The 13,963-nt window shown below is 37.8% G+C and overlaps 1 protein-coding gene across 5 annotated transcripts in view; it reads left to right on the plus strand.

Moving 5' to 3' along the window:
- Window positions 1-13,963, plus strand: part of ZNF521 (zinc finger protein 521) — a 304,769-nt gene that overhangs the window by 147,967 nt on the left and 142,839 nt on the right. The window lies entirely within an intron of this gene.

Consider the following 13,963-nt stretch of genomic DNA (forward strand, 5'->3'; position numbering starts at 1 on the left):
AAGGCAGCAGCATGCCTGGCAGCCTTAGGAATAGCTTAGGGTAATCATGGCTGCAGCAAACGGAGCCAAAGTGAGGGGTGGATGTGAGGCTTGCATGGTATCCTCTGCGTTTCTCAGGAGAGTTTCTTACACCTCATAGGTTCTTCATCAACACTTGTAAATAATTGAAAGCTGGTGATTAAAATCAATGGAAGAAGAAATAAAAAAGGAAACATTTCTTTGAGAACTAAACGGTGACACAGTCTGTTAGAACACACCTAAATAGAACATAAGATTTCTCTTAGGTATGTAACAGACTGTGTAATTCCTATCAGAAAGTGATTGAGTGGCAGGTGAAATCCTGTAAAAAGGATCCTCATATCAAGACAAAAGGTTAATTTTGTCCCATTAACCATATTGCTTAAGCAAGCCTTCAACTGAGTCTGAACATATTTTGTTATTCAGAGATTGCCTCTGTGGGTACGGAGTTTTAGCATATGCCGCATATTGCAGTAGAAGAAAATATTGTACTTAGGAAAAAACCAAGTTCAAATAACAGTTGACAGAACCATCTGTGTAATCTTCCTTGCTAACATGGGCATAATCCATATTTTGCCTGCTTTACAGGGTTATTGTGAAGAGCAGATCATGTTTGTATGAAAGTTCTTGGTAAACATGAAGCACCTGACAAATGTTGCATATGGTACATCATTTAAATAATATCTGTGTATAAGTCTGCACATATCCCCAAGTATGCATGCACACATTCACATAATTTATATATAAAATGTGCTTCAGTTAATTTATTATTATAATCTAGAGTAATTTCATCTAATGCTAATGAATTAGGACTATGAAATATTGGGTCAGAATGCATTGAAACCAGGTATCCTATGTCCACGAAGTTGATTATATAGAAAAGCAGAATCAAATATTAGAACAAACCTAGTAGCAATGAAATCTAAGAAATAAAGAGAGTGTAAAAACCACAAAGATAAAATATTATTCAGAGACAGCATCAGGCAACAATAAATATAAAAGCTAGAAAAACATGTATATAGATGAATGTATAAATGGAAAAAGTAATTATAAATAAGAAATTAAAATGTCCAATAATATTATTGGATTGAAACATATTTTGGAGAGCAAGAGAGCAAAACAAAAATCTTGGGGAAATAATCTCTAAGAAAATTAAAAATTGTAAATGAAAGGCATAATAAGTAAATACCAACTAAGATACTTTCTCCTAAGCTAAAGAAACAAGTGAAAACTATTACAGCATTGTTAATCAGCTATCTTCCAATGTAAAATAAAAAGTTTAATAAAAAAAGAAAGTGAATAGTTTGAGAGGCAGTTAATTTTTAAAAAATTATTATTTGTTTGCCTAAAACCCACTGGCTATGTTCTGCAAGGATCAAATATATTTAATACATTCTGGGGGAAAAAAAGTGATGAAATTTTTGCTTCTATTTTGGGAAGCAAGATTTGTAAGTTAGATGCATAACCTCTTGATTTATTTTTGTAGTAGAGTACTATATTTTAAAAATTACTAGTAAGTAAGTGATTGAGAGATATTTGAAGGAAAGATACACTATACTTTAGAAATCAAAGTAGCATTGATAAACCTAGCTTGACAAAGTCTGATATTAACATATTCCCCTTAAGATGAATCTAAGGATTGTTCTGTGTATTTTGTAAGTGTGGCTTATAGTAAGGAAGCAAAAATGAGCCTCCTGATTTCATGATAAAAAAATGCCCAGATATGCAAATTTAGTTATGAATAGTGACCGCATGTTTAATAAAGATCTTTTTTTAAGAAAGAGGAAAAAGAGAATGGAAAGAGGGAGGATGCATGGAAAGAAGAATGCAAGGAAGGGTGGAAGGGAGAAGTAAATGACCAATTAAGACAGCTGAAGAACTGGCAGGAAGCCCCCTAAGCTTAATGTCTATACCCACTAGGATTGAAATCGTTTTTGGTGGAAGACAGATCCTTTTAGCACCATAATTGGCTCTGGATTGATTTCATTTTGTTATACAAATTTAAATTATTCCAAACAGACATTCCCAAACTGCTGATATTAATTTGCATCTAGTTCATTCACTCATTCATTCATTCATCAGTGACTGCGTTTCAGACACTTGACCAGCCTTGTACATAGGCATTGAGCACACAGTGGCAAACATCACAGATAGTATTTCGTGTTTCTCTTGGCAAAGAATGAAAGTGGGGCTTCCCTGGTGGTTAGTGGAAAAGAATCCACCGGCCAGTGCAGGAAACACGGATTTGATCCCTCATCCTAGAAGATCTTACATGTGGCAGAGCAACTAAGCCTGTGTGTCCCAACCGAGACAGTAGAGCTGGGCCACAACTATTGCGCTAAAGAGCCTGGGAGACGCCACCACTGAAGCCCAGACGCTCTAGGTCCCTGCTCCGGAACCCGAGAAGCCGCCACGATGAGAAGCCCACACAGCAATGAAGACCCAGCACAGCCAAAAATAAATAAAACTTATAAAGAATTAAACCTTCAAAAAGCAAATATACCTTCATGTAGTGAATTATACATGTATTAAGATGGTGAGAAGTTGACAGGGTAGGAAAGAGGAATATTCCCAAATACCTAGTGAGGATGTTCACAATGAAATTACAAAATGTCTTTTAAAAGAATGACTGAATATCACCTAGACTTTTAAAGAATATCTTAAAAAAATTACAGTGCTTGCCTTGCATAGATTCTATAAAAAATGTTGAATTTCGTATTACTATCTTTTCTTAATGTTCCTGCTTATATTCTAAACTATGCAATAAGGTTCTCAAGGAGCAGAAGCACTATTGGCAAAGGGCCCCATACTTTCTCAGCTTAGATTTTAGAGCATTTCTTATATGGAAAATGCCTAGGTTTATAAGATATTATCAGAAAGGCTTTGACAAACCTAGACAGCTTATTAAAAAGCAGAAACATCACTTTGCTGACAAAGGTCTGTATAGTCAAAGCTGTGGTTTTTCTAGTAGTTATTTATGAAAGTGAGAGTTGGACCATAGAAAAGGCTGAATGCTGAAGAACTGATGCTTTCAAACTATGGTATTGGAGAAGACTCTTGAGAGTCCCTTGGACAGCAAGGTGATAAAACAGTTAATCCTAAAGGAAATCAACCCTGAATATACATTGGAAGGACTGATGCTGAAGTTGAAGCTCCAATACTTTGGCCACCTGATGCAAAGAGCCGACTCACTGGAAAGGACCCTGATGCTGGGAAGGATTGAGGGCAGGAGGAGAAGGGGGCGACAGAGGATGAGATGTTTAGATGGCACCACCGACTCAATGGACATGAGTTTGAGCAAACTCCAGGAGATAGTGGAGGACAGAAGAGCCTGGCATGCTATATTCCATGGGGTCACAAAGTGTTCGGACACTACTTAGTGACTGAACAAACAAATCAGTAATAATTGTGCGAGGTTTTTCAAGTCCACAGTCTGATTTTCTGGGATAATCTGTGGGAAGGCTGGGTCTTTCCTGGTTGTATGATGCAGATTGTAGGTATTTTTGTGGCAGCAGTCTGGTTCCCTCCAGTAAATTTCTGTGAAAACACTTAACTCTTGGGTGTACTTATAAAAAGCCCAAATCAGTTTACTTCTGTGTGGTTCAGACATTCCTTGACAAATGCTGTGTGCCAGGCAGTGTGCTGGGTGATAGAGTCGTGGAGGGGACATAAGACATTATTCCCTCAGTGACAGGAAACCTTAGAATGTAAAGTGAATAGTTGATTTGAATATGATATAGTAAATTCTAAGCTAAAAATAGACATGGAAAAATAAGAACCTCTGAAGAAGGAAGCAGGTAGTAGAAAAAACTAGTGATGGAGAGGTGGGTATGGAACCTATCCCGTAGCCAGGAGGAGACACAGTGAGTTTCAAGCAGAATGGAGAACCAGTATGGTAATAGTTACTAATTCCTTTTTGTAAATGTGCACCCCACTGTATAAATGTGGGTGTATTCTTGGTGCCCTGGAGTTCCAGGCTTACTGGAGTTTTCTGTGAGTCACTTTATGTGAGTCACAGACAAGGACACTTCATCTCTCTCGGGACCTCACTTTGATTGTCTATGATGAGGAAGTTGACACAGTCATTCACTTGTCCCTTTCAGTTCTCAAAATCCCCAATATATACAGATAAGTTTGTGCTGGTATCTTTGAAAAGATGAAGAATATTGGGGGCATTTTATTCTACTTTTTAAAAGATAGTTTTGGAGTGATGAATGAGGAGGGATTTAAGAAATCCAAATAATTTCAGTTAAATCAAGGGGTTAAAAAGAACCCCACCACTTAAACATTTATAGCCATTGTAACAGCACAGTATGTTTTATAATAGGTAAAGTCAAGGAAGCAGGCCTCTAGCCTCAAAAACTTACTGTTGAAGAGTACAAACAATAAGAATACAAAAGTAAACTCCCACAGTGCTGTGTGGGTGTAATTGCTGACAAGCTTTATGGAGCAGGTGGGATTTTAGCAGCAATCTGAAGGAGAAGAGAAGGGTGGTATGACACGCTTCAGCAGGAAAGCTGTTCAAGTGGAAGGGATGGACAGGAGAAGGCAGAACCCAAAATGAAAATACAGAGGAAGAGAGAAGCAGAAAAAAATGACTGGAGTAGGAGGACAGGAGGTGAGGTATCTCAGTTGAATAAGAGTAATGAAGGATCAGGTGATGTGGGCACATACAAAGTAATCTAAATGACCCAAATAAGAGGGAGCATGTTCTTTAGACAAAACATGAATTGCCAAAATGTGCAGTATTCCTTTTACAGTAGAATAGCTGGAAGGATAGATTAGGAATGTAAACAAAGGAGAATCACTGTGACTCCACGGGAGCCTTCATCTAGAGAGGAGTGGAAGGAAGCAAAGATTTTGGTTTTTTAATTTTACAATGTACAGGTATCCATCATTCACATGTTAATTAACTGTGTGTAAATATTTGTATTATGTCTTGCATAGAAACAGGATGGCTAAGACAGAGCCCTCTTCCTACCCCTACAGACCTTTGGAGATAAATCAGTTTTATTGAAACAGTTTTGATACAGCATGTAACGAATTCTAAGAGAATCAAGAGGAAACTTTTATGATTTAAGAAATAAAACTCCTATGTCAGCCTTTTGCTATTTATGATGAATCTCTAGTAAACAGTACTAATCCTTGTGAAGACTTCACAAGCTTGTCTACATTCTCAACTTGATTTTAGGGCAGAAGTTATATATTTAAGAAAATATGTCTTAATGAATCCTAAAATATTTTTTTCTCGCTCACAAAACTTGTTGGGGTTTTAAAATGTATTGCCAGCCTTTGGGATTGGATCTCCATGGACATATGGTACAATTCAATGGTCCTGCAATATAGTACTTAATGTTCCTGCTTCTCCATCTCTCCAACTGTATATCCCCAGTATTTACCAGCCGCATGTTTTCATTTTGACAATGATGGGACAGAAGGGGTGTTTCAGATATTTTAAGGTGAAAAGAAACAGTGTATGGTTGGAATAACTGACAAGAAAAATAGACGCTAATTTAGTATAAGGCAAGAGTTTTTACTTCTTCCTCAGATTTATGTTTATAAAAGACATTATTTAAACTACAATTTCCCCACTCCCCATTTCATAGCTTTCTTGAATGATATGAATGATTACAAAACAGTCAGTACAGGAAGTTAATTACTGTGAATCATAAATCCCTTTGTACTAGGAACTAGCAAAATATTACAGTCATGGGTGATTGTTTTTTAGTTGCTAAGTCATGTCTGACTCTGCGACCCCATCAACTGCAGCATGCCAAGCTTCCCTGTCCTTTACTATCTCCCAGAGTTTGCTCAAACTCATGTCCATTGAGTCAGTGATGCTCTCTAACCATCTCACCTAGGGGCAAATTCCTTAACTCAAAAACATCTAGCACAAACAGTGTTTTGTTTTGTTTTGTTAACCTTTACTACAGCAATAATTTAGTTTATGATATTCAACTTCTTCCACTTCACTGATTTCTGGTGCTGTGTATGGTAGAAGGGAGATTTGCTAGCAGAAACAGAGAAGTCCTAAGTAGAACCTTAGGAACAAAGGTCATGAATGTGTGATACCTCTTAAGATTGTCCATTGAACAGTCAGAGAACAAAATTTATTGAGTGTTCACTTTATGGGTAACATAGGAGACTCATTCAGGTCAGTTTACAATGGCATATAAATAAACTCTAGCTGAATCTGTAACATTAAATAAGATCATTTAGATGAAGATCTTTTAGTAGAGGAGATAAGCTAGGTCCCTTGGAAGAGACTTCAGTTATCTGAATCAGGAGAAATTTGACCACTAGAGTGAATAAGTAAGTCTAATAAAGCATCCCTCTCCAAGGGAAATATAGGCTTAAATTCAGTTTTTAATGTTAGACATCAAGTTCAAGAGCATAAAAAAACAAATCTCTGAGGAAATTTGTTAGGAGACAGTTTATTTCAAACAAGAAAATAAAATAATTCTTCATGAACTTCAAGGTAATAAATAACTTCCATGAAATTTAGTATAATTCATAGAACATAAAAAACAGTTTTTTTTTTTGCAGATTTAATTATTTCCTGTTTTTTGACTATTGATGATACCTTTGAAAGTATTTTAATGTTATTTTATCTAATTTTCAAAGAGAATCCAAGAAGAGCTAAAAAAAATGGTTCTTCTTTTTTACCCCTTGATTTCAGAGTTGGTAGTAGCTTAGGCATGTCTTCATGGAGTTTGGGATTTTATTTGAAAATTAAATATTCTTAAATATATTTTTCTTATACCACATGTGCCTGTGCAAAATTTCTCTATAATTTTTTAAAAATTGCATTTTTCTGAGTCATTTAAAACAGAAATCTTTCTCCAGATTCTTTCTGACTAAATTGTTGTCTCTATCATTTTCCTGCCCAGAGCAGTCTTCTTGAGTCCTTACTCTGTTCTGAATTACCTTTCTTATTCCACCAAATACCCCCAACAGACTGTGAGCAACTTGCTTGGCATGTAGTAGTAGACACTTTTGTATCAGTTTTGAATTCAAGGAAGTTATTTCCATTTTAGACCTCAGGTCAAATCTTTTCTTTCCTAGGGGACTTTTTCTAGCTTGTGGACCACATTAACCCCTTCCTATCTGGTACGTTTCCACTGCCTTCTCTTTGCCAACGTTGACTGGTACTTGGTCCTGAACTGCCATGTTAGGTGAGCAAAATCCTTATAACAGCTTAATCTGTGTGTGTGTTCTTTTCTCCTTGAGTTTAGGAATCAAGTTTCATATCTCTTGGTTATTAAGCTCTTAGCATATGCCAGACATTGTGTAAAGTTTTATACAGTCTTTAATATCTATATCTGTAAGGCTATAATGTCTTCCTTTTAACCACCATAAAAACACACAATAGAAGAGTGATACTGGCATTTTAAAATTAATTATTTGGGTGAACTTTTCATCATTAGTAGCTTTCATTTCACTTTACCCATTTCCCCCCTCTCTGTTCAGTGACCTGTTTTCACACACATTCAGATTTACTTGGAAAATGACCAAACTAAATTAGTGAAATGTCTGAAGTATTAAGTATTTGTGGAAAGCTGTAGGTACATTATTTTCACTCACATATAATATCCATTTGCTTGCCAACAAAATACTGCCAGATAAAAGTGCCACTCGTCTTAAATGTATGTCTCATGTGTAATATATCTGTTCTTAGAATGGTAACGCATACTGCTGTAGTCCTTGAAAACACCTTTTTTTTTTTTTCCCCATAAGTGAACTTGAATCTTTTTTACATGTTCTACATGTTTTACATGTCCTCCTCTTCCTTCCCACCCCACAACCCTGTCACCAACTTGTGACATTCTTCATGCTATTAATTTCTAAAATTTTATTTTATGAACATTTGTTTGACCCTTGGTAATTGCCATACAATCTGAATTACCGCCTTCTAGTTTAAGGAAAAATTTTTACATGTTTGTCTGTTTGGCTGTGCTGGGTCTTCGTTGTGACAAGTGGGGGCTCGCCTCTAGTTGCAGTGTGTGGGCGTCTCACTGTAGCGGCTTCTCTGCTGAGCACGACTCTAGGGCCTGCAGGCTTCAGTAATTGCAGCTTGAGGGCTCAGTAGTTGTGGCTCTCAGGCTCTAGAGCATGGGTTCAATAGTTGTGGCACCCAGGCTTATTTGCTCTGTGGCATGTGGGTTCTTCCTGGACCAGGACTGAACCCATGTCTCCTGCATTGACAGGTGGATTCTTTACCAATGAGCCAGCAGGGAATCCCTAAAGAAATTTCAGTGCAGTTTTCAAGTCCACATAAAAGAGTGAGAAATAATCTTTGACAAGCAACTTTGTTGTGCCATACAGCTCATCAGGTATTCCATTCCATCCCCATAATAACCTGTCAAGTAAAGAGTAATAAAGGTAGTTCTATTTAATGCAGACATGCTACATGGTAGGCATGGTAGTAAGCACTTTTATATAGTTCTTCCTTGCTTCTCACATCAACTTTAAATGTGAGTTTTATTATTTTTAATTTACAGGGAAGGAAACTAAGACTCGGGGCCATTAAATGATTTGTCACACAGCTAAATGATGAAGCCACTGCATAGTAACTAATTGCAGAAAGAGGATCCTAAAGTTGCTTTCCTACTAAGACTGCTGGGTTTATTTGGAATGAGTATGTTATAGCATCATTGGGCACATCTTAATTTCAGGGGGTTCCGACTGAGTTGGAGACTAATTCTTCCATGATAGCCATCACCAAAGTTTGGAATGGTGACATAGAGGGGCTGTGAAATGTCCTTGAAAGATGGTTCTGTAACTTCATGCTTCAATGCTCAGACCGCATACAATGATAGACAAAATATAAAGGGAGAAAACCAAATGGATTTAGTCAAGTTCAAAACAGTTATCTGTCTTTGAGATCTGAGAACCAAATTTCAAAACCAAGTGGTTATCAGGGTTAAAGCCAGAGGGTCTGCTGAACTCCATTCCTGAAATGAGAAGGTTAATTAGGGTTCTTGTTACCTATGGGACAAAGCCAGACCTGCTACATTTTAGAGCAGGGCTTGGGGAGAAAATTCATTGTTTATGACAGGAAACTAGAATTGTTCTGTTGTTTATTCAGTATATGAATCTCGGGCTTCTGAGCTGGAGAATTAAAGGGGTAGAAAGATACAGTTTGTGACTTAAAACTGAATTAGCCTTATGCTGGCCCTGTCACACCCCTGTAGCACAGCAGATACACAGGAAATGCCCCTGTGTGACCTAGCCTGGTCTGGTAGCCTGGATGGCCAAGTAGAAGCAATGGCAAAACTACTAGAAAGGGAGGAATGAGCACATAAAAAACTCTTTCACTGCAAATGGGCTTCAAACCAAGATTCCAAAATATGTGAGTGATTCATTAGATTCGTGTAGTAAAGCAGACAAACAAATAAAACCCAACTGCTATGAGACCAAGATTCTACTCCAGAAGAAATTAATTATATGGAACAGTCTGACAAAGACTTTGAAATAAGTATGTTTAGGAGCTCAGAAAGATAAATGAAAGTGTGATTTTCACTCAAAAGAGTGACAAATTTTGGAGCAAGTCCAAGTAGAATTTTTTTTTTTTAAAGAGCACTTGTGTTTAAAATTAGAAATGTTAGAAATGACAAATGTTAATTGAAATAAAAGCTCTGGCAGATAGGATAAACTCTAGACTGAGTACCAGTGAAGAGAGGACCAATGGTTAGAGAAAGTACAGAGAAAATCATGTAGATAGGAACAAGAGGACAGCTGATATGCATGAAAAAATAGTTAAGATACTTGTGGTATAGACTGGGAGGCTACAGATCTATGTCTACCAGGAGTGCCAGTGGAAGTGAAAGGAGAATGTGTGAGAGATACGTAAAAACTGAAGAAATGATCAATAAAAAATTTCAGGATTGGAGACACACCTGAACGCTCAGGCTGAAATGGTTCTTTCCGTATTGAGCAGGACAGATAAGTATACAGTTGAAAATATGACAATAAAACTTCAAGACAATGAATGCAGAAGAAAATCTTGGGAACTTTGAGGAGCCAGTTCTGTTCCATCGACCTTGGTCAAGAGTCTGGGACTAGTAAAAAGTGGCTAGAAATGGTTCACTGAGTGTCATCAGCAAGTTTCATGCCATCACTGGCACTGTCAGGGACCAAAGCACTAAGCTCAGCTGGTAAAGAATCTGCCTGCAATGCAGGAGACCCCGGTTGGTTTCCTGGGTTGGGAAGATCTGCTGGAGAAGGGATAGGCTACCCTCTCCAGTATTCTTGGGCTTCCCTGGTGGCTCAGCTGGTAAAGAATATGCCTGCAGTGTGGGAGACCTGGGTTTGATCCCTGGTTTGGGAAGATCCCCTGGAGAAGGGAAAGGCTACCCACTCCAGTATTCTAGCCTGGAGAATTCCATGGACTATATAGTCCATGGGGTCGCAAAGAGTTGGACAGGACTGAGCCGCTTTCACTTTCAAAGCACTAAACAATTCTAAGGAGAACCTTCTTTCAAAATGTATCTAAAATGCAACTGTAAAACTTCCTGCAAGTGATTAGAGGTTCAGTTCAGTTCAGTCACTCAGTCATATCCAACTCTTTGCGACCCCTTGGACTGCAACACACCAGGCTTCCCTGTCCATCACCAAATCCCGGAGCCTACTCAAACTCATGTCCATGGTGTTGGTGATGCCATCCAACCATCTCATCCTCTGTCATCCTCTTCCCCTCCTGCCCCCAATCCCTCTCAGCATCAGGGTCTTTTCAAATGAGTCAGTTCTTCGCATCAGGTGGCCAAAGTATTGGAGTTTCAGCATCAACATCACTCCTTCCAATGAGTATTCAGGACTGATCTCCTTTAGGATGGACTGGTTGGATCTCCTTACAGTCCAAGGGACTCTCAAGAGTTTTCTCCAGTACCACAGTTCAAAAGCATCAATTCTTTGGCGCTCATTTTTCTTTATAGTCCAACTCTCACATCCATGCATGACTACTGGAAAAACCACATCTTTGACTAGACAGACCTTTGTGGCAAAGTAATGTCTCTGCTTTTAAATATGCTGCCTAGGTTGGTCACAACTTTTCTTCCAAGGAGTAAGCGTCTTTTAATTTCATGGCTGCAGTCACCATCTGCAGTGATTTGGGAGCCCCCAAAAATAAAGTCTACCACTGTTCCCACTGTTTTCCCATCTATTTGCCATGAAGTGATGGGACCAGATGCCATGATCTTAGTTTGATTCAGGGATCATGATGATCATGCCATGATCATGTCAGAGTTTAAACTGTGTTAAAACCCAGTGGGTGGGAACCAGGGTAAGAATTTTGTCCTTGGTTATGGTATTCACAGTCTTCATGAGTTGTCATTTAATTAATCTGTGAATGAGGATAATAATGCCTCCTTTATTTTCACAGTTTTGTTGCAAGTGATTTTCACCTGTAAGAGTTTTTACAGATTGTAAAACATAATTCAGTTGTGAATGCATGCATGCTAAGTCACTTCAGTTGTGTCTGACTCTTTGAGACCTTATGGACCATAGCCTGCCAGGCTCCTCTGTCCATGGTATTCTGCAGGCAAGAATATTGGAGTGGGTTGCCATACCCTCCTCCAGGGATCTTCCCAACCCAGAGATTGAACCCATGTCCCTTATGTCTCCTGCGTTGGAGGCTGGTTCTTTACCATTAGCACCACATGGAAAGCTTATGATTCAATTGTAAGAAATTATTACTTTACTACAGAAATGATTATCAACAATGGTTCCTGCCTCTTAGCATTTATATGTTAGATTTGTTTTTAAAAAAATCAGAAAAATCCCTCCAAACAGTACAAAAATGTTCACAAAGCTATTTGTAACAACTAAGCACAAATTATTTTTAGTGTGTGCCAAGTGTAGGAATGTAAAGTGAATAGTGGGGATGGGGTTTAATGTTGATAAAACTACATATTATGAATTACCCTATCCATTTATTCCCATTTGTTATTATGAAATTGCTCACACATGCACCTAGATTTAATTATTGTTGACATTTAGCCATATTTATCTATATGTGACTATATATGTTTTTTTTTCTGGATCTATTGAAAGTAAATTGCAAACATCATGCGATTTCATGTCTAAAGATTCAGTTTGCATCTCTTAATAAAAAGGACATTTACCCATGTAATCATAATACCATTATAGTACATTGAGAAATTTAACATAGTAATCCCCCAATATTGTCTAATAACCAAGTGAGATTCACATTTTCTCAATTTCCCCCCAAATCTTTCTATATCTGTTTTCTTCCTAAATCAGAAACCACACGTTGCATTCACCTCAAACTACATTTACTGCTGTCTGTTTTCTCTGTTTTATTTGAGAACAGTCTCTCCGGTTTTGTTCTCCCTTACACATTAACTTTTTGAAGATAACTGGCCTAGTGTATTTTTTGTTTTGAAGACTGTTCTGGATTTGTGTAAATTTTTTTCTGCAAAGAAACACTTGTTCCTCTCTCCCTGCATTTCCTGGAAATTGAATGTTTCATCTAATGGCTTAATTAGATTCACGTAGGGGCTTCCCAGGTGGCGCTAGTGGTAAAGAACCTACCTGCCAATGCATGAGATGTGAGAGATGCAGGTTCGATCCCTGAATCAGGAGGATGCCCTGGAGGAGGGCATGGCAACCCACTCCAGTATTCTTGCCTGGAGAATCCCATGGACAGAGGAGCCTGGCAGGCTATGATCAATAGGGTCTCAAAGAGTTGTACAGGACTGAAGTGATTTAGCACTCACACATATATTTTAGATAGGAATACTTTGTTATGATGTATTATGCTTCATACTGCATCACATTGAGACATAATGTCAACTATTGGTAGTTGTAAGCTAACTAGTTTGATTATAGTGAGTACCACCAGATAAGTCACTGTGAAGGGACATACACCTTTCTGTTTGCTGTTGTCAAAGGATGAGAACTGTGTCTCTCTGAAAAACCTTTTTCCTCACAGTTTTAGCATCCATTAATGAGCTTCCCTGGTGGCTCAGAGGGTAAAGAATCTGCCTGCAATGCAGGAGACCTGGGTTTGATCCCTGGGTTGGGAAGACTCCCTAGAGAAGGGAATGGCAGCCCACTCCAGTATTCTTGCCTGGGGAAATCCTATGGACAGGGGAGCTTGGTGGGCTACAGTCCATGGGGTCGTCAAGAGGCAGACACAACTGAGCCACTAACACTCTAATAATTATCCTGGACCATTTTATTAGCATTGCAAGATGGTGAATTTCTAATTTTGTCATCTCTTACTGTCAGCCTTTGGTAAAGAAAAGCTTTCCCTCATCAAAAAAGCATGAACTACACTTCCTCCTAAAAAATCATGATGCTTCTGTGACTTTATTATCAATTTTCAGAACAAGAGATTTGTGTAATTGTCTCTTCGATGGCAGCAGCTGAGATTTTTTTTCCTTTTTTGTTTTGGAGGATTACCATGGACTCATTGATGTTTTTTTATACTTTAGTGTTTTGTTTTAAAAAAATCAAAGCAATTACAACTACAAAGTATAATTTTTTTTTAATTTGATGAGGCTAAATGTGAAGCCTAAGTCCTAATGGAATATAGATTGAATGGGGAGGGAGGTTAATCAGAATAATGTGGGTTTTTTTAAGTATACATTATTAGAGATCTTAATCATTTTTTTTTAAATTTATGAGATGCTCTTTTCTCAAAGTCTCTGAGTACCTTAACCAGAGTATCACTGAAAACAAGAATGTCAAAAAGGCACATTTAAATTGTTCTCAAAATCAATCAAAAATAATGAGGTGCTGGGAAAAAGTTGTATCCTTGATAATTACATCTATCAGTATCAGAAAACAAAAGAGAACAATCAGGAGATGACAACTCCACTCCCAAGTAGCACATTAAAAAAAGGCTAATGAAAAAAAAAGTCTCTTTTAAAAATTGTACTGAATTAGCATTTCAAGTAAATTGACAACTTAAGCGTTGATA

This window comes from Cervus elaphus, chromosome 27 (assembly GCF_910594005.1).
Source record: "Cervus elaphus chromosome 27, mCerEla1.1, whole genome shotgun sequence".
Classification (NCBI taxonomy): domain Eukaryota; kingdom Metazoa; phylum Chordata; class Mammalia; order Artiodactyla; family Cervidae; genus Cervus; species Cervus elaphus.